The sequence below is a fragment of the Theropithecus gelada genome, chromosome X, assembly GCF_003255815.1.
Source record: "Theropithecus gelada isolate Dixy chromosome X, Tgel_1.0, whole genome shotgun sequence".
NCBI lineage: Eukaryota > Metazoa > Chordata > Mammalia > Primates > Cercopithecidae > Theropithecus > Theropithecus gelada.
In genome coordinates, this window is record NC_037689.1 from 102,418,151 (window position 1) to 102,444,632 (window position 26,482).

Here is a 26,482-nt window from a genome sequence, read left to right on the forward strand (position 1 = left end):
ACACACGCACACACACACACACACCCATATGCACACATACACTCACATTTTTGCTTCTTTCATTTTGGCCCTAGGGAAATAGGAGAATGATGAAAGTAGAAAAAAAGGAGGCCTAAATTGAAAAATTGAACTTCTCTATGTCAATTTTCATTGCTGAAGTATATATATTAGTCTGTGTACTCCAGTGGGTAGGTAGTATGCTATAGTGGAAAAACCGTAGTCTTGGAAATAAGACAGACAAGACCATAAACAAGTTACTTAATCATTCTAACTTTTAATTTCCTCAACTACCAAAAAGAGATGAAGTAATTTACCTGGCAATGTTGTTGTGAAGACTCAATCTGTGATTCCTAAACCTGGTTGATAATTGGAATTCACAAGTATTTGATGAAACTTAAATTTGCCTCCCAGTCCAGATAGCAAACTCCCTGGTCCCTCTTACAAAAAACAACCACTGTTGTCAGTTTCTTGTATGTTCATCCAACACCTGAGGACCTTATGTAAAAATAAACAAATTGTATTTTGTTTTTATTTATTTACTTGATGGTCTTGCTCTGTCACCCGGGCTGGAGTGCAATGGTGCAATCATAGCTCACTGCAGCCTTGAATTCCTAGGCCTCAAGCGATCCTCCTGCCTCAGCCTCTCAAGTAGCTGGGACCAAAGGTGTGAGCCACCATGCCCAGCTAATTTTTTAATTTTTTGTAGCGACTGGGTCTCACTAGGTTGCCCAGACTGGTCTCAAACTCCTGGCCTCAAGTGATCCACCTCAGCCTCCCAAAGGACTGGGATTATGGGCATAGACACCACACCCAGCTAAATTGTATTTTAAAATTAATTTTAATTGTTTTTGAAGAGGAAGTGTATTTATATGGTTTGAGAGAAGGAAAATGAAAGTATAAAAAGTACTCAGTGAAATATCTCCCTTCTATCTCTACCTAGTACCACCGTCTCCCACAGGCAAATAATACGATAAATTTCATGCATATTTTTCCAACCAAATACATATTGTTCTTCTCCTCAACCTTTTTTACACAAATAGAAGCATCCTATGCATGTTGTTCTGCAACCTGTGCTTCTCCTTTAACACTACACATTGCAGATACTTCTATATCGGCACATAGACAGTTTCCTCATTTATTTTTCAAACTGCATAGCATTTCATCATATGGATGTTTCATAGCTCATTTAATCAATGTCCTAATGATAGATAACTAAGTTGCCTTTTGATCAAAGCAAGCATTTGTTAAATGGAAAGTAATAGATGCACATAGTGAATATTTCTATGTGTAAAGTGAATTGTCTTAGTTATTGGTGCAGTAATGCTTTGTAACAACCCCCTTCTCCCAACACAAGGTATAAGTGGCACATAACAATATTTATGTTTCTTGCTGTCTGTAAGTCCATTGAGGTTCAACTGAGCTCATTTGGGCTTGGCCTAAAGCTATGGGTTGCTTTCAGATGTATACCACATATCTCATCATTCTCCTTGGACCTGGAGCTATGCAGGACTATTGGTGGATGGCAAAAGCACAAGAGGCCAAGCTGCTAACATCAAGTCTGCTAATATTTCTTGGGTCAACTCTAGTGGAGTGGGAGGTACTCAAAGTCTCAAGTTAAAGAGTGTACATGTACAATTTTTTAATAGTGATGGTGTGAAGAACTAAAATGATAATCTAATGTCCCACATAATACATAATGAAACACAAATTGGCCTCTCACCCCCACATTGCCAATCACCTCCCCTTCCAACAACCATTATTGCCAGTTTCTTGAGTATTCATCCAGAAATACTTTGTATATATGAGTATGTATATATCTACAATTTCAATAGATGTTGTCACTTTGCTCTCCAGTGTAGTTGCACTAGTTGACATTCTAGATAACTGAATGAGAGTGTCTATTTCTTCACATGCTTTCCTACATTGTATACTATCAAACATTTATTATTTGCCATTATGGTCTAGGTTGCAGTTACTTCTCAATTTATGTTTGCCCACTTGCATTGTTTAAATGTGTAGTATCTATTCATGTTATTTGCCTATTTTTCTTTTGGGCTGATTTTTTCCCCCCAGTTGATTTGTAAGAGCCCTTTATATATTTATAAAATTTTCCCTTTGTTTAAGGAATTTCAGTTTTTCTCCCAATTTATAGTTTGCCTTTTGTGTATGGTGTTTTTTCTTTGCAGAAATTTGTATATAGTAAAAAGTATCAATCTTTTTCTTTTTGGTTTATGGATTTTGAGTTTTGCTTATAAAATTGTTCCCCACTTGTGGAACTTTTTTTTTCTCAAAGCTATTTATCCCAATTGATAACATTTTAAAAAGTTTGGCCTTACTAAATGGTTATCAGCTCTTCTCACCATTAATCATGAGAATATACCAAGTGCCCAAGATTTGGCAAACTATGTAAAGTTCTGTTCTTAATATTATTAGGAAGATGATATACTAACTCTACTCTAGTGGGCCATGGGAATTGATGTATTTCTTCAGCAACAGTAATTCTTTCATGTAACCTAGGGTATTTTTGCCAAAAAGGCCATCTGTAGGTAGGGGCACTAACCATAATTTGATCAGCCTTCATCATGAAATAGATTTGGTCTAATTGCCCTAAACAGATATGACCTTGGCCTTGTTCTTAGGTGCTTATCATATGACAAGATTTCATGATTAGCAACTGGGATAATTACACTCACTGCTTTTTTCCTTTCCTGGGCCAGGCAGGATTGAAAGATTTTCTTGAAAAGCCTTCTCAAATGTTAATGTGCATACAAAGTTACCTAGGGATCTTGTTAAAGTGCAGATTCTGGAACAGTAGGTCTGGGGGTGGGGCCTGAGACTGCATTTCTAACAAGGTCACAAGTGCTCCTGGTCCATGGAAAACACTTCAAGAAACAAGGTGCTAGACCATGAGGTCTCACCCAGTCTTTTCTAAAAGTTCATTGGTTCCTTCCTCATTTTCTTGGCATCTTATTCCTTTTTGGATTCTTTATTCTTACTTTCCTGAACTCCTTTAAGATCACTTTTAAAACCGTAAAACAGACTGGTATGATTGGCCAAACAAGCAGCCCTCTTTGATGAATACCAAGAGCCCCTCTCCCATTCAGAAAAAAATCTACTGATCTACCATGGCGCCTTGTTTTCAATTCTGGGGAGTCTTCTTAAAATTTATGGTGAAGGGTGATGTAACCCAGGAAAGTAAGGTTAGTCATACTAGTTAGGCATTAATCAGACTGGAGCACCAACCATCCTCAGCAGAGAGAGTACTGAGAAAAGGATAGGTACACAAGGGAGTAAGTTTTGGTAGGGTGGAAGGTGCAGAACTTGATACATAAAGGCACTGGGTATTAGAGTGAAGTTGGGTCAAATTGGTTGTATGTGCCACTGCACTCTAGTCTGGGTGACAGAGCGAGACCCTAGATACAGAAAGATGATGAAAGGAGAAACCAACAGGACAGGAAGAGGTTTGCTTTTTATTTTAAATGTATTGTCTACTTGATGATTTGCCTAGGGATCTTATTGGCTAGGATCCTAAATGAGCTCCCCTCACCCTGACTGCTGGCTCCTTAACACCCCAATATAAGTGAAGGGTCCCGTGGCTTGATCAAATGGCTTCATCCATGGACAGCCCTGCTGGTCAGCTAAAGCCCGGGGCCCGGGGGCTAGTGCCATGCTAAAGGGCAGACTGGAGGTGCCAGGGATCCAACCAGAAAGGAAAGACTTGACCAGGTTGTATCCTTCCACCAAGGGGCCACCCTGTGTTGCTGCCTGCCATACCTGCACCTAACTGGTTGGAAGCACCTGGCAGTTGGCATTGAGGACCACTAACAGTAAGGTAGGTGCGGAGGGGGTTGGCCGGAAGTGGTAGTGAAGGTTGCACAGGGCCAGCCGGCAAGCATAGGGAAGTTTGTATTTGCATGAGCTCCGTAGGCAAGGAGAAAGGGAAAATTCGCTGGCTATATCCCTTCAAAAGAATGGGCTTTCATCTGAAAACGAACTGTTAAAAAAAAAAAAAAGAAAGAAAAGAAAAGAAAAGAAAACAGAAGCAGGACATCTTCTGTTTCAAAAATACAGGCCATTTTCCCCCTCCCATGTATATAAACAACGAAAACCAGGAAGGCCGAAGGTCCTTTCCTTTCACACCCGACCTCTCTAGATCCCCAACTTAACCCCGATTGAAGAAGAAATTTTCCAGGATGGGGGTGGGATTTTGCTGGATTTGTCGAAAGAGATGGTCCACAGGGGAGGAGTGCATAAACTTGGCAAGAGAGGCGAGAGAGGGAGAATAACCTTAATCATGCACAGGCTCTGGCCTTAACAGTTGAGTGGATGGTGGACCTAGGCCAAGCGGCCAAAGAAGTGGAGTAGAAAGGCGCGAGTCAGCGCTGCGTGCCACATACCAAACGCTGAATTCTCCCACCTGGGCCCTGTATCCGTCTCTCGCTCGCTCCCTGTGGCTAATGCAGAGCGATGGAGCAGCCTCGGGAGAACAGCTAGAGAAAGCTCGGAGAAAGACAAATTAATAGGAGCTCAGCGCAGCAGCAAATGCTGGAGAACAGCGCTCAGCTGACCCGTTAAATGAGCAGTCCTGTAAAGTGTGTTAATCAGTGCGGCGCCCGAGAGCCCAGGGAAACACTCCGAGAAGATACCTGGCGTGGCAATGGAACTCTTCAATGCTGCGATCTAGGAACACTGCTAGTCCTGGGTCGTAGTCCCTCTCCCCCGTCTCGCTTAAAGAGAGGGGTTCCTGGGTTGCATGACGTTGGAGAGCAGGTGGTCAGATGCATGGTTGGTGAGCCCCTGGAGCATGCAGAATGATAGAGGCCAGGGTTCTAGCTGCAAGCCCATCCCTGCGTCCCAGTACATTAACTGCCTGCCCCATAATTGGCGGAACTGGAGAACCCTCAGACTTAAGGATTTTATAGGTGGCAGGGGTGGAAAAGAAGAGTTCTCTCCGGTCCTGGAAAGCTCGAATTATAAGAAAAACTAGGTGGTTTGCGACTTTAAAAGCAAGTTCCAGTCTCCGGGGAACCAAGCAGGTGAACTCTTGACTGAACTAGATACCTGTTCTGCGGCTAGAACTGCAGACCGGGAGAGCTAAAAACTTTTAGTGGCTTTCCACACCTGCACTCATTTGAGCGCTCACCCCAATCCTGTTCGCCGGTCTACTCTAGTAAGGACGCTAGACGGCGCTGCCGGGACACGCTTTCCTTCTCCCGAGAAAGGTAAGAGAGAGCGCTTTTTTTTTTTTAAACCAGGGGATGGGGGACTTGGGGTTGGCAGCCTTTCTCAATCTGCCTCCCCTCCCCGCGCTCCCAAATCTAAAGGGGTGTGGAAGAGGAGGAGGAGCAGAAGCAGCTCTTTTCGTGACGCGCCAGAGCGCTTCTCTCTAATTCCCACCTCCTCCCCTGTGCAATCAGTCAGCCAGGAGGCACCAAACTGTTAGCGACAAAAACGCAGCTCTCGGTGACTCCCACTACCCTCCCACCCGCACTCCAGGCATATTTTGGAGGCGGCAGGAATGGTGGCAGGATGTGAGGCGAGCCTGGAGCTCATTTCCAGGCGCCCCTCCCTCTTCGGAACTAAGGGAGACTTACAGGCTTTTGCTCACTGACTGTAGGGTTCCCGGGAAAGACTGGGGAAGTGAACAGGAGGGAGGGAGGTGGACAGGCAGAGTCTGCACCTGCCTCCTGCCCCTCCCTTAGGGCGACAGGGCAGCTGGTGTTTCGCTCCTTCTGGAGTGTGCCTACCTCGCAAGTGGTTCGAGGGCCACAGGCTGAGGCGCCCGCGTCCCGGCGTGCACCGCTTGGCCGAGGCAAGGTGTTGCTGGAGCAAGGCTGCTCCGAAGCGAAGTCGCGCAAAAGGAAGAGTCTGGGAGGCAGGCGACTTAGGAGAGTCTAGTCACTAAGAGACAGAGAGAGGCCGACATCTGCCATTCTAATTGCGGAGCTGAGTGATTTAGAAACCCTCCTTAACTCTCCCTTTCCAGCTTTCCCCAAAGTCCACAGAAGCTCTGAACTCTAGAAATCTTCCCTGGCCGGGGGGAAGTTTCCTAGCATCCTCTTTGGCTAAGACAGGTAGTGGAGAAAACAGTCGGGGCTGTACTGGACGCTGTTTGGGGGAGACGCGATCTTCCTCTCGCCCCCTCCAGCCACTCCGACTGCCCGGGAAGTCCCAGCCCGCGCTCTCCGGAACCTGGCTCGCCATCTCGCCCTGGACATGGAACTACGCATCTGAGACCTGCTGGACGTTTTGCTGGCTGTTTTGCAAGACTCAGGTAATGCCCGCTCGCAGAGCTGGAGAGTTGACTGGCAAGGGCCAGGGGAGAACGCGCTGCGCTCTCAGGGCAGGCCGCAGCCAATGGAGGCTTTATCTCTCCTGCAGCTCTGGTCTCCGCGCCTGGAAATTTGCCAGTTGGCTTTCTCTTCCTTTAGCCTTCCCAGGAAGTTTAGGGAATAGAGCTCCGAAGGCCAGGGGCTCTTCGGCCTGGGAGGAGCGTGCGCCGTCCCTCAGGTGCCCGCGAGCCAGTGCGTTGCGTTTCCGCGGCGGGATCTTCATGCTCTCTGCGGCTGGCGCGCGGGCTCTGCAGCCTGAAAGGCAATTTCCAACTGGGCGCTTCTGACTGCCCACATTTCTGCCCGCAGCTGGTAGAGCAACCGGAGCTGGGAAGAGGTTCAAGGCGGCTCCTGGGTGGAATAGTGAGGGGTTGCCCAGCAATACGCTGCCGCTCCTGGGGATTCCCACCAAGCACTAGACAGGGGAGATCGCTGGGTATCTGGGGCCATCACCGTGCTCCGGCACTGAGAGCCTGAAGGTACTTCCTCTGCGGTTCCCGAGATGCCCCCTTTCCTCTTCCCGCAAGAATCCCCGATACCCCTAGAGTGGGTTTCCCAGGTCCCCACTGCTGCTCAGGCGTGAGCATCTGCCCGCGCCAAGTTGCGCTTCAGACTCCTTGTGAAGGAACCCTAGAGTGGGAGAGTAGGCATAGCCACTCGCGAGTGGCTCGCCTTGCCTCTCTGGGCTCGGGATTGGAGCAAACAGCTTGATCTGTCACTATCAGACGTTTAAGAAAAATGCTTTGGTAAGGAGACCCTGGCAAGGGAAATGTGTATTATAACAAATGTCTGCTTCAGGGGTTTCTCCTGGTCCCTGCAGCCATCCCCTTGCCATCTGTGCCACCCAAGGACTTAGAGACATTAGTAAACAAGTGTTCAAGATTTTCCCCTTGCCACCCACAAAAGTTGTGACTGCACAGAAGTGCTGGAAAAGTACTTCTCAGTTGAAAGTTACTCTAGAGCCTACCACGGGTGTTTTTTAAGGGGGAGTCTATTTAGGAGTATCTTGTCCCCGAATGAGGAAGTGGGACCTGCCCACCACCACTACATTCAATCGAATGCGTAGATTTCCAAGAAGGAATCCTTCTTTCTTTTCCTGGCCAGGGGAACCAAGCTGTAGATTATTAAACATGAGGCACAGCTGGGAACAGACCCAAGGAAGTAAGGAGGGAGGGAAGGACACGTTTCTGAGCCTGCAAGTTCAGCGGGCGTCCTACAGTTCAGGAAGACTACCTCAGTTACAGAGTCCCTGGAAAGGAAGGAGTTAAGTTTTCCGGGCAAGTGTCTGGGACTGGGGTCCATTTTCCCACTGACATCCTCATCTCCCACCCCACCGCGGCTGACCCAAGGTTTTGGCTCCATCTCTGAGCCGCCCCATACGGTGTGAACTCTCTAATTTGCCGGCCGCCCTGGGCTAGACAGCTCACAATTACCTGCCGTGGAAGCAGATGATTTTCGGGCACTAGTATCCATGCACTGTTGTACCACTGGGCTCTTTGCCAGCAGGGTCTCAGATACTTAGGCTTTCCCCCCTTCTTGCCGCACAGAACGCGTTCTTCTCCATGCTCCCGGCTTCCCCATAGATAGCAATTGGGCAACTACCCTGGGACCTAGGGAGGGTGAAATTCCTAAGTATTCCTGAGCCTAGGCTTCAGCAGAAGTGCCCATCTTCGTCACTTGCATCCTTTCCACTCCTCTCCTCCGCGGAGCAACCCCTGCTCTATGGCCAGTACAGTCGCACGGCGCGGCTGCTGGACCCGAGGCGGCGACTCCAGTTTTGAGCCACCTGCTTACAGTTAGCTCTCCAATTTGAGGGCTGCCCTGGGGTAGACAGCCTGCAACTACTGCGGTGGAAGCTGCTGATTTAAATAGCGTTTAAATGTGGATAAAGGGCTGTGGCATCAAAGGCTCCTGACTTGCCCACTCTAACCCCAGCTGATCTGAAGGAGAGACAAGATGCCACCAAAGCTGCCTTCGTGACAGACAGCTGCGGCTGCTTCTGCTTCTGCCCTATAGGTCAAGGCCAGACCTTTAGAGCAGTAGGGTTGAGGATTTCAATCGGGCTTTGTGAAATAGCCTCTGCTGCTCTCTCTGATATCTGGCCAATCTTAACTCAGGTTGAGCAATCGGCCAGTTTTAGTTTCTGCGGGGCTTCTACCACTTTGACCTCTCTGTGCAGAGGCTAAAGGCGCTGGTCAGGGGTGGTGGATATCAGGGTGCTCCTGGACTGTGGCATTTACAGGTAAAATCAAGTCTGAATCTTGATTTACCCATTCATATCCTGAGAAATAGTTCCTCAATGGTGTAGAACATTCTTGTTTGCCAATAACTGGCAATAGAGTCCATACACGCATATACTGCTTACTAGGGTGAACTGATGGTGAGATAACCTGGGGAACAGCCCCTTATAGCCATCTGCAACATGTCTCCACAGCTGCAAAGCCCATTGAAATTTTATTTAGCTTTAAAAAGACATGCTGTAAAGAATCTCACCATATAAAAAAGATGAATTATGAAGTGACTATTCCAGCATTGTTTAAAACAATAAACTTCACTTTACACTGGCTTCCATAGTTTATTGAAGTGTCTCAGTGCAAACATTTGCTGTTTGGGAAGAAGGGGAAAGATTGGGAAGGTGAAATGAGTTAAAATATGGTTGAAATGATCGTATACTTTGGTAAAACAGAATTTTGTGTTCACATCTGTGCCTTAAATAAAATCATCACTGTGTGCAATGTGACAGCCTGAGTAGATTCTGTGACAGGTTGTAGCACTATGGTGAAACCAAAGGAGAACATACATTTATCCTTTGTATTTGGAAATTTCCTGTAACTGCAGCAGTAATGATTACAGCTGGGACTGTTGGAAGACAAATGTACACACTGCCTTCTTCATCTGAGAAGTAACATAACCTCCTTTGCGAAAATGCACTGTAATCAAGTGGAAGAGATAAAAAGTCCCAAGTTTGAGGTCTTCACTAATAATATATGAAAGAAAAATCATTGCCAAACCTCGAGGTGTGGACTAACAGGAATTTTTCAGGGATGTTTTCTAGCTGTAGTCAGAAACTCACACCTTTTAATCTCTGAGAACTGTCCCTTGATCCTAGGTCAGAAAGCTGTGATTGGAGCCAACTTGGTAGAGGAAGATAAATGTGGAATATGCAATATGTGCTTTAATTATCCTGAGCTAGGACTTGAAAATAAGCCTCTCATTATCTTTAGACTTGGAGCTGCAAGTGCCAAGGAATTTGCCAAAATAAAATGTGTCTGTCCAGGCCTGGCATGGTGGCTCACATCTGTAACAATCCCAGCACTTTGGGAGACTAAGGCAGGAAGATCACTTGAGCCCAGGAGTTTGAGATCAGCCTTGGCAACATAGTGACACCCCACCTCTATTTTAAAAATGTGTCTAATGTAAGGCCTGATGCAAAGACGTAACACATGGATCCATCTGGCCAAAGCTACCGCTATTTGGGTTGGTTCACTTTGAACTAGCTCCTAATGAGATCAGAGGCACTGGAGTGAGTCCACTGTGGGGCAGTTTCTTTTGGGCTTCCCCAGCCACAGACATGGTTCCAAATCTTTTGTCAAATGATCTAAATACATATTATCTGTGCCAAGGAGCCTAGATTTAGTAGCCTTCTTGCTTTATTTTTCCCATTAATTTCACAGCTATACCTTGGCTTCTCTCTTGAGTTTCAAAATGTTTTTTAGCTGGTTTGCTTTATTCCTCTATTTGGGTGTTGTGTTGGCATAAAAATGTATTAAAACACTGGCTTAACATTTTCCCCCAAGCAAACCTTTGTTTTTTGTCTCTTGCTTTTAATGAGGTCCTCATTCTCTAACCCTAGCACTTCTGATCTCATTCATCTGTGACTGCTCTTGCGTGCCTCATCCATCACTACCTCATGCATCCTGTCTTTTATTAAATGCCCTGAATTCTGTCTCTAGAATAGGTTTTGTCCTTTGCATTTGTACTGCCACCACTTGCAGTTAGGTCTTCTAGATTCTTGATCTGGCCTGCTACAAAAGTCTTTTCTTGCTGTCTTTGATCTGCTCTCTAATTCAGTATATCCTACATGTTAGGATTAATCTTCCTGTAGCTCATGCAGTTCTTTATTCAAAAGTGTTACTTAGTGAGTGTTTGTTAAGTCATACAGATTGTTATTGAATCTAAAATAGTTTCTAACAATTTGAGTTGCCTGATGCAATAAATAAGTTGAATTGTAACCTTAGGAAGTGATATGGTTTGGCTGTGTCCCCACCCAAATCTTACCTTGAATTGTAATAGTCCCCACAGATCAAGGACAGGGCCAGGTGGAGATAATTGAATCATGGGGCTGATTTCCCCCCTACTGTTCTTGTGGTAGTGAATAAATCTCACAAGATGTGATGGTTTTATAAATGGGAATTCTCCTGCACAAGCTCTCTTGCCTGCTGCCATGTAAGACATGCTTTTGCTTCTCCTTTGCCTTCTACCATGATTGTGAGGCCTCCCCACCCATGTGGAACTGTGAGTCCATTAAAACTCTCCCTTTTATAAATTACCCAGTCTTGGGTATGTCTTTATAAGCAGTGCGAGAACAAACTAATACAGGAAGTTCTCTAACATTGCAGGTGAGTACATAGCATGGCCAACCATTTGGTGGGAACTCAAACAACAGATTTGGGATATATGTTTCCTAACCCAGAAAGTCTATATCATCCTTTCAACATCCAGGGACCCAAATAGTGTGTTGTTTCCTATCAGTTTGCCTGCTGAAATTACACCTTTTAAAAATTATTAGAATGGTGTTTTATAGTCTTCTGTTTGTTAACAGTATATTGCTATGCCCAAATAGGTCATTTTGCTCTGGCTTACTTGGGTGTGTGTCACTCTAGGAATCATCTAGATCATTGTATTATGTTACAAATTTTTAACATTTATGTTGTGCTTGCTTTATACTTTGGGGAATGCCCTTCCCCTTTCTTTACCTTGCTTAATATTTATAATTATCTGTGAGGTAGATGGTCTGTCCAAGTTGGGAAACTTTGTTTAATTGACATCACAAAGCTAGATTGCTCTGGGGTCCTGGCTCAGATAGCACTAGACTAAAGGGATTTTATTCTCTCCTCACTAGCTGTAAAATCAAGTCCAAATTCTTTGGCCAGAAGTTTAAGGCTCTTTAATATTTAGTCTCAGTCTACCTAGTAAGCCATATTTCTCACTACCTTCCTGTTTCGCATAATTAGCCAGACTGGATCACTCATCATTATCCAGTTATAACCTTTGTTATCTATCTTTTGTGCCCTTGCTTATGCCATTCTTTTCCCTGGAGTATTTTTCCTCCCAATTTCCATCTCTTCTGCCTGTTGAAAACAAACCATATTCAAGAAACAGCTTAATGCAGCCCTCCCTAATTTATCTCTCATACCTCATAGCTAAAATAATCTGTCCCTTTTCTTTTTCTTTCTTTTGTTTTAGACAAGGCCTCACTCTGCCACCCAGGCTGGAGTGCAGTGGTATGATCACAGCTCACTGCAGCCTTGACCTCCCAGGCTCAAGCAATCCTCTCACCTCAGCCCCCAGCACCCGGTAGCTGGGACTACAGGTGCATGCCACCATGCCCAGCTAATTTTTGTATTTTTTTTTTTGTAGAGATATGGTTTTGTCATGTTGCCCATGCTGGTCTTGAACTCTGGGCTCAAGTCACCTGCCTGCCTTGGCTTCCCAAAGTGCTGTGATTACAGGTGTGAATCACTGTGCTCAGCAATCTCTCCCTTTTCATAACTCTCTTGGCATATTGTTGATTCCTCTTTTATGATCTTCACCTTGTTCTGCAACCATTATTGTTATTTTTGTATCACTGTATCTCCTCTACTTAATTTTAAACTTTTGGAAGGCTATCTTTTATTCTGCAGAGAGCCAAGGGTATAGGAAGCATCTGTTCCATATTTATTTAATTGAGCTGCCTTTGAGATCTCAGTGTCAACCTTAGCATTTTACTATGTAAATGATAGTTTCAGGTTAAGTAGGAAATTGCCAAATCTATTATTTGCCAATAATGTCATGAAGCAGTATAATAGGACACTGATTTTTAAAACAGCTGTGCTCTAGAAGTGCTCTATTCAATAAATATGCAGTTGTATAAATTTAAACTGATTACAATTAAATAAGACTAAAAATTTCAGTTCTCAGTCACCTAGCCACATTTCAAGTACTTGATAGCCACATAAGGTCAGTGAATACCATATTGGAAAGTACAGCTATAGAACAGAAAGTTCTATTGGGTAGCACTATTATACAACAATAGTTCTTAACACTTGTTTCCACCAAAAATGTGTTCATAAAGGTGACTGCTTTCATGGGTTTATGCAGAATTCCCAGTGTCATAGTGCTGCCACTTTAATTCCTTCTCAGAACACAAATTAGTAACATTACAGGAATCACCTTGACTCTGTTTGGGAGACAGATAATTATGTCACGTCAAACACCAAAATAAATTCCAGATAAAATTCTGAAGAAGAAAAAATTATAAAGAACTTGATCTATCACATATAACTTATATTGGAAATTACAATGATTAAAATACTATGGTACTTGTGTAGGATCAGACACATTACTATAACAGAACAGTGTCCAAAGAAATAATCTTAAGTATATTATGGATTTTAAGAAATGACAAAGAAGGATTTCAAATCCATGGGTTTGGGGGCAAAGATAGATTTTTCAGTAAATGTGATTAGGACAACAGCTGGTCATTGAGGGGAAATTTAATAAAGCTACATCTATACTCACTATTTAAACCAAAGTTAATTCCAGCTGACTCAAATATTTAAATGTAAAAAAAACTATAAAGACACTTAAAGATATTTTAGATTATTTGAAAATCTATATGATTACAATTTAACATTTTATTTTATAATATGTTTACCGTCTTGAGATGGAGAAGGTTTTTCTAATTATTTTATGAAGACTGAAGGCTTAAAGGAAAAGATTGATACATTTAACCTTCAAAAAAGTCTTTTCGGTAAAAAAAAGTACCATAATCAAGGTTAATTAAAAAACTAGGAAAAATATCTGTGACACATAACAATGGGTAGATATTCTTAACATAAAATAACTTCTACATGTTAATTACAAAATAAATCTAATAGAAAAATGGGGAAAATTCATTAATAGAATACTCACCAAAAAAGGAATACCAAACTCACTTTGCAAATAAAAACTAATAGTTTTCACATATAAGATTAAGAAGGCTTCAAAAACCAACATAAAACACGGTGTTGGCAAACCTGTGGGGATATGGATGATCCAATGTACTGTTTAAATTGGTCCATTTCCAAAGGTTGGGTGGGCAATCTATAAAAATGTAAAATGCCTTCTATGATTTAGCAATTTCACTAAGTATTTATTCTAAGAAGATAAATGCAAGTACCAAAACCTGTATACACAAGGACGTTCATTAATGTTTAGTTTATACTGGCAAAGCTTTGAAAACAACATAAGTGGCTCTAATAGTGTATTGACTAAGTTGGGATGGATCATTTTAATCAATTACTTGGACACATTAAAAATAATGCAGACCTACATTTATTGATATGGAAATATATCCATAAATACAATTTAATGGAAAAGATAGCTTACAAAGCAGCATAATTCAATTTTTTTACTTGTTTATGTATTTCTGTACATCTATGTGTGCATATAAGCATATGAAATGTATAGAAAGTTTTTCACCAAAATGTTATTTATAGGTGGAAGGACTTTGAATTTTCTTTAAAAAATCAGCCTATGCTTTTGTTTATTTATAGTGAAAATAATACAAGCATATATTTTATAATGCATTTAAAATGCTTATGGTACTCAATACTCTGCTTAAGGCACAGTGGCAGTTATTATGCTTATATAATGTATAAGATAAGCTAGTCAAAGTTAAATGTGAACTTCAGAAGGATTCAAGTGTTAAATGTAAAAAAAGGAAAGATATAATAACTAAAATATAATAAAAGTAACCTGGGAGCAGGACTTTCTATTAATAATAAAGGAAGAAATAAGAAAAATCAGTAGAGCATTTTACATAAACATCGAAAATGTATACAGTTATCGAAGTATTTTACATGCAGGTGAGTTCATGCCAAGATATGTGGCATCTGCCCCTATCTTATGAGGCTTTATCCTTGTCTAGTTAAAGCAGAAAATTACACTACATGGTCCTTTCCCCACATTCCCCAATCCATATTCCTCTAGAGGCACTGCAAGTGTTACCAGAGCTAGCTTGTAAAATACTTAAATAACTGTATATATTTATAGGATATATACAATAGGTTTATAATATAAAAAATAAAAGTCCAAATAACACCTTATTATTTGTGGGTGGTTAGCTGATGGAAAGTTACATTTCTGAGCTAATATAAACCTTTACATATCAAGTATTACAATTCTTTGTTCCGATTTATCTTATATGTTTATCCATATACATTTTCGATGTTTACATTTAACACTTGAATCCTTCTGAAGGAAGCACAAATAATGATAGCTAACACTTAGTGGAGACTAATTATATTTGGGTTCTATTCTAAGTACAACTTTATATGTATTAACTCATTTCATATTAATAATCTATTTTACTTGGAAGTAGGTGGTACTTTCATTACAATTTTTAGATGAGGAAACTGAGACACAGAGTTCAGTAATTTGCCTAAAGTCACAAAGCTATTGAAATGGCTGTTCTGGGGTGAGAACCCAGCCAATCTCACTCTAAAACCTATGCATTTAAACGTGGCACAAAAATATATATACTGAGAGTAGTAACAGATACTATTTAGTTCAGTTATGTAGCTTTCAAATTTTCTACAATTAGGATATATTACTTCTATAATCACAAAAATATATGATATTAAAAAAGCTTCAGATGGAGCCATAGACATAGCCCTCTCAACTCTTCAATTTCGTCTTTATGTTCTTTTTTTTATAAAAGTATCCTAAGGCATTTTACCATAGGATATATCATTTTAAAAGCCTGCTTAATATTTGGAGGTGTTAATTGCAGTCTGTTGACCAAAGATAATTGCATTTTGAAACCAGAAGGGATGATGGGGTAAAATCTCTGAAACTTTTGCTTCGGAGTCTAAAATGTACAGTTATTTCCCAATTGAACCTAATAACTGCTTTATAATATTTCCTCTGTTATCCAGCCTAAACGTCGTAGTATTCTCCTTTTGCTAATATCTTCATCTGATTCTAGACTCATTATCTTGTCACTAAAGCTGCCTACAACACCTCCCTCTCCGTCTTTGGATCAACTAACCACCACTTTCTCTGTTCCAACATCTCTATGGCTGAACTCCTCTAGAGAAACTCATACCTGTGCCAGAAACAGTACATGGTCTAAAACCTCATTTGGGCCCTGCAGAGGTGCTAGGAAGACTTTTTACGTGTACATATTCAGCTTTCTTTCCCATCTGTTTCCCACGGTAGTTATTTCGTACACCCACTGCTCATCTCAGACTACATTTTTCCATTCAGGCTGTTGTTCTTGCCTTTGACTTCACTTTCAGACTTGACTTTCTAACTCCATTCATTCTCTCGCCTTCTCCCCTTCCCTTCCCATACTCACCCAATTCCCTAGTGTTTTGTTCAAAGTGAGTAATTCCACTGGATCTTGTGTTTAAGAGTTCCATGTCCTCAGTTATCCTGTTTTCTCTGGGAAGTAGCAGTAGTTGGGAAGGAAGTCTGAATAGCCAATTGGAGCGTTGGAGCTTGGGGGAAAGAGGTCATTAATACAGAAGAATATTTAGGTAAGAGTGAGAGTTCCAATGAGGTTAGGGATCATGACTTTATAAGTGATAACAGTCTACACAGCTGTGCAGTTTTTTCAAGCTCTGCTCAGGTGTAAGAATGGAGGAAGTGGACAGTTGTGTTGATCCAGAACTGAGTTTTGCCAGGATTCATCGCAGCAGCAACATAATGAGAAGGTGAAGATATTAGTACAAGTTGTGGAAATGATGGATTATGAATTAAAACTCTATAGGGAAGGAAGCATCAGGGACTGATAAGTAAGGTAAAAACTGGTTGTGAGGTGGGAAGAAAGCACAAGGGTGGTCGGGGTCTGTATAAGGAGGGCACAAGGGCAGGGTGATGATGCAGCCCAGCAGTGACTAGGGCTTATGTCAGGGGAGCATCTGAGGAATGGTAGCCTTGCAGGGGTCAGGACCCATACAGGGTGGGGTGGCAGTTTGGCAAGGCCGGATAGTTGACTACATGCTGGGAGAATGAGCAAATAAATATATTAAGAGTAACAGGAGTGAACTGCTCGCTGTCATAGAAGGCAGTTACAAATATGAAAAGGGGGAAGGCTAGAAGGGACCCTATCGTTTTGAATTGGAAGTATCAGAGTCATTCATGGCTATTTCTGTCTCCATCTATGTATATATTTATGTTTCTATTTGTCTGTGTAAATGGTTATATATCTTACACATATGTATATTTCCTAACTTTGTCCACTGAGAGGGCCAGGAACAGCAACACATTAGTAGCGATAAACGTAACAAACACCCATGTCTTAGTTTGTCAATACTAATCTTCACTAAAAGTAATCAGAGTTCTTTGAAGAAATTGCTTATCTCAGGCCTGGAGCAGAGAAGCAAAAAGATGAGGGTGGGCACATCTTGTGCTGCCAGAAAGTTAGAAGTGCTCAAACAATGATAGGGGCACATGAAAAGACAGAGTTTGAAGGGGCTCCTACTAGTGCTATCTAGAAGAATGAAAGGTGACCACTCCAAGAATAGAGAGAATGCTAAAGTTGAATGGCTTGAGCCTCAAAGAGGCAGAGGTTTTTAAATGAAGGCAGAGATAGAAGTGGTAGTGTGAAGACACCTTACACATTTCCTGATCCTGAGCTGGATCTACCAGAGAGGGCTGAAGGGGGTTCTTTTAATGTAGAATCAGTCCCAGAGCAGAGATCATGTGCAGAATGGTGGAAAGGGACCTGGAGGGGAACACAGAGGGGATCCAGCACAGTAGTAAAGAGATATAGGCAACAGGGAATAAAGCAAAGATAAGAGATAAAGAGAAACTCTAGCATATCAGTTGTGCAAATAGGTCAAGGGAACAACTTATTCAGATTTTCAGCAGGAAGAGAGAGGGCTCTAGGAGGGATGTTCCAGGAAAATTATTTTCAGGAGTTTTTAATGATCTGTTGGAAAGTTTGAGGGCACTTCGTTATAGAGATATAGAAAAATGAGTCACATGAAAATGAGAGAATTCTCATATTCTCATTATAACTGCAGGAAAAACAAAAAGTACAAGAAAGGAAATGAAATCATGATATACTATTTGACTCACAACTTAATATTCATAATAATGTAAAATTATCACATAGCTATATTTGAATAATTGAGGGAGGACAACTGGTCATTATCTTCTGTATTAGGAACTCAACAGGTAATATGTAAAACTGACTAAGAAGCAGACATGAACATATTGTTTATAAACATGGAGATACATAACAGATGAAATAGCTTAAAAAGTTGAAGTTGTCTTTAAGAAAAAGGACTTGGGGTAGGGGCAGAGAACTGCTGTTTTATATGTATTATAGAATTATATATAAAGATACTTGTCAAAAAGTTATGGTGCAGAGAAATTAAAGACCTAAATACAAAAATATCATTCAGCTCAGCAATTCCATTACTGGGTACACACCCAAAGGAATATAAATCACTTTGTCATAAAGACATGCATGTATATGTTCATTGCAGCACTATTCACAATAGTAAAGACATGCAATCAACCTAAATGCCCATCAGTGGAAGACTGGATAAAGAAAATGTAGTACATATATACCATGGAATACTATGCAGCCACAAAAAAGAATGAAATCATGCCCTTTGCACCAACACAGATGGCCTGGAGGCCATTATCCTAAGCGAATTAATGCAAACTAATGCAAGCTAAAGCAGGAACAGAAAATAAAATACTACATCTTCTCACTTATAAGTGGGAGCTAAACAACAAGAACACATGGACACAAAGAGGCGAGCAACACCCACTGGGGCCTACTTGAGGGTGGAGGGTGGGAGAGGATCGGAAAAAATACTCATCAGGCACTAGCCTCAGTACCTAGGTGACAAAATAATCTGTATACGAAACCCCTGTAACACGTAGTTTACCTGTATAACAAACTTGCACATGCATCCCTGAAGCTAAAATAAAAGTTAGAAAAGAAACTTAGGGCAAGACTAAAGTGAGGAGGACTATTTTAAAAACAGAACAATCTACTGGGGAGATTTGAAGTGGGGAGCCAAAGGAGCAAGAGGAAAAATTATGCATGTCAAAATATATTTTAGCCACTTTTCTCAAACTAGAGCTCACTCTGTGCTGCCCTCAACACCATTTATATTAGAATCTTCCCCATCCCTATCTCTACACAAACATCCTTTGATGTGCAGGACTCCTAATTAATTGCCCAAATTACCTGGCTCTACTCTTCTGCCACAGTTTCAGTTATATTCTACAGCACTTAGAGCCACAAAATACCAAGAGGAAAACAAAGCAAAACATGTTTATATCACCTCTCACTATATTCAGGATTGATGTATTGATTAAACCTCTCTGTCACTTCCATAGTGAAAGGCTGTCCTGCCATTGGTCCATTGTATTATTTTCTTCCCCCAGTACTTTCTGGCTTCCTACGTTGCATATACTCACTGTCATCCTTCTCCTACTATGTCACCTTCTATATAAACATCTGTTTTCTGTCACAGCTTTTACATTTGAACAACTATTCATTTTATAGACATTACAAGTAAAACACATGGTCCTGCAAGGAATATTACAGTTGTACTTCAGGCAAGCCTACTTTACAATGTCAACAAGAGGGATACATTAATTTATAGTTCGTGCTTGGTAGAGGAACCATATAATATTCTACATATATTTAGTTCTCCAGAATGTAGCTTAATCAATATGGCACCTCAGGCAACCTGAAATACTGAAGGCAACATAAAAGTAAGATTGTCAGACCAAGAAATTTTATGTCTGCTGATGGGGGTTTAACTGCTTTGGAGGCTACAGAAGGTGTATATATTTAGAAGATTATAGTAAAGTTAATGATAGGAAAGAGTCAAACTGATGTGTATAAAAGAAACCGAGGGAGAGAGAAGTCTGTATTTAGGACTCCGAGGCAGAAACTTCCAGGTTCTAATCCTTGCCTGCTAACCTTGAGCACTGTAGAGGTTTCAATAATATTTTCTATCTCTGAGTGTCATTAGATATTTATGAAGGGAATGCCTCATGTAGGAAAACCTGCAGTACCACCTTGAGCCAACCACTGACCTCTATGCCTGAGTTTGGCACCTGCCAAGTGAGATGGGCAGTTGAACTATGTGCCTTTAGGTGCCTTTGAGTCCTCTGGTTCTATGATTTTAGTGCCATGCTCTGCTTATCTCAAAGAGCTATTCTGAGGCTCAAATGAAATATTTGACATGCAAATGCCATAAGAGTTTCAAGTGGTATACGAATGAATGTAAAAGTGTTTTAAATTATGCATCTCTAAATATAACCAACAACTTGCACATGCTCTCCCAAACAAAGCAAATGGGCTTCTGGGCTTCGATTTTCAATTAGTCTCCAAACATATGATTTTACTTGTTCCAATTTTCAGAAGCAAAAGGAGCAAAAGATTCAAATTATGATCTTTATTAAGAAGGTACTAAGCCACTTAGAAATGCTGGGCACATTATGAGGCTCGGCCAATTTTTTCACTGTTGTATTGTGTGGGTCTCCCAAATAGCTTTTACTGTGAAGACTAATAAAAAGGATAGGAAAGTTAAAACTGAGCAGATTTAGATTAAATTTCAATCTGTATTCTGCAAAGGTTTTTATTTGTGTGTGCATACTTTTCTATACGTTTCTAATCTCTTCACATGGTTTATAGATCAGCTATTAGTTAATAAGTTCTGACATGTGATTAATATTTAGGTATTTGAAAATTCATGTGGTGCATGCCTATGTCTATGGAGCAAGGTGCTGAATCTGCACATGCACCTCAGTAACATTGGGGATGGAAAGTCAAGCCCAGAATTATCTTTTGCGTAAAGGATGCTAGCTAGGGCCTTTCTAGGTCCCCAAGGGAGACACTGAAGATCTTTTTTCATTAACTAAACATCCATTAAGAACCCGATAGGCTTCATATACTATACTATTAGCTGGGAACATAAAGATGAAAAAAAATTGCCCCTTCCTTAAAAGTTCATGCATCATGAATTCTAAAAGAGATACATAATGGTCAGCTTCTATGACACTAAAATTTAGATACCAGAATAAAGAATGGAAGGTAAAAACTGCCCAAACTCTTCCTGGGGTGGTGGTCAGGAGGATCAGTCCCTGAGAATACAGAGAACTTAAAGGTTATACTTGAAAATTTTATTTAATCCAAAGTGTAACACTTTCTGCCTAAATACTGCTGCATTAGAAGCACTTTATTGTAAAATCTCTTTCCAGGCACGTACACTCCGCTGCTATGTACACAAGTACAAAAAGAGGCAAGGCCAAGAGCAGTCACACCAGCTGCTGTGGTTTGTTAGTGGACAGAAATGCTTGAATTTAATTAAAGCAAATGCAACAAAGGTTTACATACTATAGAGTAATAAATTGCTTCAGAGTACCCAACTAGCAAACAGGATGTGCACACCTCAGGCCCACCTGAAATGGAGAGCAAAGAGTGATGTGAAGTTGTGTGTGCATGAGAAAGAGACTGCTAAAATCGACAGGCTGATTTTCCATTTATATTAAGGGTTGGTATACTTTCTTCTAACTTGGTGAACAGTCAACAAGTAATTATACAGTTTTTTCTTTTCCTTTTTTTTTTTTTTTCGTATTGAGATGATGGAGTATTACTCTGTTGCCCAGGCTGGAGTGCAGTGGTGTGATATCGGCTCACTGCAGCTTCCACCTCCAGGTTCAAGTGATTCTCCTGCCTCAGCCTCCCTAGTAGCTGAGATTATAAGCATGTGCCACCATGCCAGGCTAATTTTTGTATTTTTAGTAGAGTCGGGATTTCACCATGTTGGCCAGGCTGGTCTCAAATTTCTGACCTCAAGTGATCCGCCTGCCTCAGCCTCCCAAAGTGCTGGGATTACAGGTGTGAGCCACCATGCTTGGTCCAGCTTTTTCTTTCAGATAGACATGCATATATACATATATTATTATTGAGGTATAATTTACATACCATAAATTTATTCATTTAAAGTGTATAATTCAATAATTTTTAATATATTCACAGAGTCATGCAACCATCACCACAGTTTTAGATATTTTTATCATCTCAAAAAGGAACCCAATACCAATTAGCAGTTACTCTCCATTTACCCAACATTATGCCTCAAGCCCAGACTTAGGCAACCATTAAGCAACTTACTGCCTCTATGAATTTGCCTATTCTAAGCAATTCATATAAATGGAATCATACATGATATGGCATTTTGCATTTAGCTCCCTTTGCTCTAGCATGATGTTTTCAAAGCGCATCCATTTTGTAGCAGGTGTATTTTATTCCGTTTTAATTGACAGATAATATTTCATAGTATCTATGTATCACAATGTGTTTACCATTCATCAGTTGGTAGACATTTAGGTTGTTTCCACTTTTTTGCTATCATGAGTAGTCTTACAGCTTCTTACATCAGTTTCTAATTAGCATGCACGTCACTAAGCACTGATCCAGATATTAAAAGATACTACTCTTCATAAGCTGGCCATCCCCCAATTCCTTGCCAAATCACCAAAATCAGTTAAACATATATGGAAAACTAGACAATAGGTATGGGCAGATAATAGGCACTTAATGTTTGCTGACTCAGGAATTAATGGATGAGAAAAATCATTCCTTCAGCTCTAATTCTCCTTTCAATAATATCTCTACCAGCGCCACCTGGATATTGTGTCAAGGTATGTTAGAGCTGGAATGAACGTGGAGTCCTGGGTTTCTCAAAGTGTGGGTCAAGAACCACATGTGTCAGATCCACCAGGGGAGTTTGTTAAAAATACCTATTTCTGTACCCCCACCCCAGGGAATCTGATTCAATAAATCTTGGGGTGAGGTCATAGGAAGCTGCCATTGTAACAAGCACTGCAGATAATACAAATGCGTGTTAGAGTTTGAGAATCATTGATTTAGTCCAACCTCCCTACTCTATAGGAGAAGTTGTTTAGGACTTGGGTGGGGAAGGGACATGCTCAAGGTTACAGGGCACGGTAGAGATAAAGCAACAGGGAGTTGAGGTTATGAATCCTGATATAGCACTTTCCATTGCCTTGAGTACTCTTCTTTATCACATCTCCTTCTTTTCCTGGTGAATACATGCCTCCCTCACAGACTTGCTCCATAAGTGTCAGTGTCTGACATACCCTAAGTGCTCAATAAATATTTTTTTAAGCTTAGTCCTGTGTGAACTGAATGACTAAAGGATCTCCTTTTGGGGCAGTGTTTGCTAAAAGTATAAAGTAACAAGTATAAGGCCTAAGAAAAGAATACCAGACCCAGGAGGGAGGTCTCAGTGGTTCCTGACCCAAATGTTGAAAAGCTCCTAAGTGAAAAACTGTTCAACCATGAGTTTTTGGTGGCCAAAGAAGCTGTGTAGTGACATTTCCTGTCCAAGGTCCTTAAACCACTCTGTATACCCACTGTGATCTATTTAAAGGAGCCAGGTCTTTTTAGAAAACAGTTTCTGCCAAGTTTTCTATCAGAGGAAAATCATAAAGTAGGTGAGCTACAGCCATGACTGAAAGGTAGTGGAAATTTTTCTAGCTGAAAGTTGTTAGGCCTATCAAAAAGATAGACTCAGTAAAAACCCATTACTGTGGAACAGAGGAAAAAATCATGGGAGCTATTTTAAAATTTTTTCTTTTATAGTTTTTTAAATTACAAAAGTGGTGATTTGTTGTACTGAATCAAACAAAACAGGAGTGAATAAAGAAAAATTCAATTATCTTTTCTTTTTCCTTCTGGTCTTCCTCTCTAAAATGGATTCATTTGGAATCAATCCTTCCACACTTTCTCCATCTTTATATAAACCATATATAACATATGCACAAAAAGACATGTATACACAAACATACACACACACATATATATATATACACATGCACACACATATATATACACATACACACACATATATATATTATATATAATATATATAAATGAAATCATGCCCCCTTCAGTTCTCTGTACCTTTTAAGTTCAGGGGTACATATGCAGGTTTGTTACGTAGGTAAACTTGTGTCATGGAGGTTCGTTGTACAGATTATTTCATCACCCAGGTATTAAACCTAGTACCCATTAGTTATTTTTTTCTCATCTTCTCCCTCCTTCCACCCTACACCCTTCGATAGGCCCCAGTGTGTGTTGTTTCCCTCTATGTGACTGTGTGTTCTCATCATTTAGCTCCTACTTATAAGTGAAAACATGTGTTATTTGTTTTTCTGTTCCTACATTAGTTTGCTAAGAATAATGACCTCCAACTCCATCCATGTTGCTGCAAAGGACGCGATTTCATTCTTTTTTATGGCTGCATAGTATTCCATGGTATATATATACTATATTTTCTTTATCCAATCTTCCATTGATGGTCATTTAGGTTGATTCCATGTCTTTGCTATTGTGAATAGTGTTGCAATGAATATACATGATATATTCTTGATGATATCATGATATATTCTTGATGATAACATGATATGTCTTCATGATAGAGTGGTTTATATTCCTTTGGGTATGTACCCAGTAATGGGATTGCCATGTTGAGTGGTATTTCTGTTTTTAGGTCTTTGAGGAATTGCCACACTGTTTTCCACAATTGTTGAACAAATTTATACTCCCACCAACAGTGTATAAGCATTTCTTTTTCTCCACAACCTCACCAGCATGTGTTATTTTAAAACTTTTTATTAATAGCCATTCTGACTAGTGTGAGACGGTATCTCATTGTGGTTTTGATTTGCATTTCTCTAATGATCAGTGATGTTGAGCTTTTTTTTCATATGCTTGTTGGCCACATGTATGTCTTCTTTTGAAAAGTGTCTTTTTGTGTCCTTTGCCCACTATTTAATGGGGTTTGTTTTTTGCTTTAAAATTTCTTTAAAATCCTTATAGATTCTGGATATTAGACCTTTGTCACATGCATAGTTTGCAAATATTTTCATTTATTCTGTAGGTTTTCTCTTTCCTCTGTTGATAGTTTCTTTGGCTTTGCAGAAGCTCCTTAGTTTAATTAGAGCCTACGTTTAAATAAACAAGATTTTCAGGTCAATATTTTGAGAGATGTTGCTTAAATTCATCTAAATTCACTTTGTGGCTCCTCCCAGTTCTTAAATAATTGCTACCAAACTAAACTGCTATTTGGACTGTGAAATTTCATTTCCTGCAGTAGCCAGCTGTCAGATCACAAGCAACTTTTGTGAACACCCACAAGAATTTTCTTTGGGCTGTAAAGTTGAGCGTCTTAGTTATCATGTAATCATTAATTTTTAATGCTTTAATTTGACCAAAAGCATTTTGTTGTTTGTGAAGGGCCTCCCACTTCTTTTGCTGTAGAAAAAGTCTGGAATCTGAGTCCAAGCTTTTTTCCTTTCTTAATTCTAAAAGCAATTTTCTCACCTTATTTTCTTTCTCCTGAGAAGGACGTTTGACTAAGCACCTTGTGCACATCTTTTTTTAGTTGCTTTTAGTTTTATTCATTGGCTCAATCCTTCTTAGGTTGTTGAAAGACAGCTCCTCAATTCTGAACCCAGTGAAGGGAAGGACAGCATAATTCTGGGATCTGTAAGCCTTGCAATTTGGGAGGATCAGAGTACTTTTAAGATATAGGGGCCCTAAAATAAATTTCTAGAACAGGGGTACTGAACCAGCTTCACATAGTATCACCACTTACTAGCTCTGCAGCTCTGGGTAAGTTGCTTAACTTCTGTGACCTTGTCCCAGTTACTATACATGTACAATGGAGACAGTAATGATACCTACCTTAAAGGGTTGTTTTGGGTAATAAATGAGGTGAAGCATATAAAGGATTTAGGGCAGTGCTTTTTTTGCTATTATCATATTATCTGTCTTCTGCAACCACCACCACAGATGGCCAGGCCTACCCTCAAGAAGACATCTTGGCATAGTAGTTCTTGGACTGTGGCACAGGCATGCGCATTCTAAGAAATCTCATTGGGGATTCTGATAGCCACCTCTAAGTTACAGACTACTACTGTAGACAGTGATTCTCAAACTTTAATGTATATTGGAATCACCCCACTCTTAGAAATTGTGCTACTCTAGATCTGGAAGTGGGGGCCCAAGAATGTGCATCCTTTGGGAAACACTGCTATGGTGGAATCACATGAGCACCCCTCCTTCTCCATTGTGTATATCTACTGTGATAATCTTTTAAGACTGCTAACATATTGCTGGAATAGATATACCACACAGGTAATGCTGCCAACTCACTTTCAGTGGGACAAAAGGCATAAACTACAGAGCGTTTTTTTTTTTTTTTTTTTTTTCAATCATAGTAATAAATTAGCACAGATATGCATCCTCTATCTCCTGACCAAAGGCGTGTAGTTGCAAAATGGCTGCATGGGGTATAGTTGTATAGTCAGTTTACCATGTGGGAAGATCACTTTTGACAATAGAAATAATAACTTTGACCACTATCAATAGCCAACCAGCACTCACAGGTAACTGTAGGAGGAAGGGAGCAGGATTGTTTAGAGTTTATATTAGGTATTAATTATGTAACTGGTACTTAATGGGCCTGGTGATTTTTTTTTTGTTTTAGTGGTAAAATGTTTTATTTGATTGGTTTGAAATATTTTTCCATTCTGTCACACCTGAGAAGAGAAAAATGAGGGCTTTGAGGAATTTTGAACCCTCATTTGTTCTTAGCCCATGCTGCATATAACCTACCTCTCTACTCATTGTAGAAATTGAATTTTTCATTCAGTAATTTTCTAGATCTCTATAGCATTTTGAAAACTCACTAACCACTAAGTTCTGCGTGACTTAATGACTGAATTCCTCTCCCTGCCCCTCCACACATTCACTCATTTAAGTTTCTCATCTCCACTTCTTGAGCTCTGTTCCTTTTCAGATCAACAGTACCACCCCTGAACTTTCTGAGCAA

General features: G+C 40.6%; 1 protein-coding gene across 1 annotated transcript in view; it reads left to right on the plus strand.

Annotated features, from left to right (window-relative positions):
• The first annotated feature begins 5,415 nt into the window (after positions 1 to 5,415).
• IL1RAPL2 (interleukin 1 receptor accessory protein like 2) overlaps positions 5,416 to 26,482 on the plus strand; it is a 1,281,282-nt gene continuing 1,260,215 nt past the window's right edge. Inside the window, exon 1 of the mRNA XM_025372668.1 lies at positions 5,416 to 6,274. The gene's annotated coding sequence lies outside the window, so the exon portion shown is untranslated. The remainder of the gene's footprint in view (positions 6,275 to 26,482) is intronic.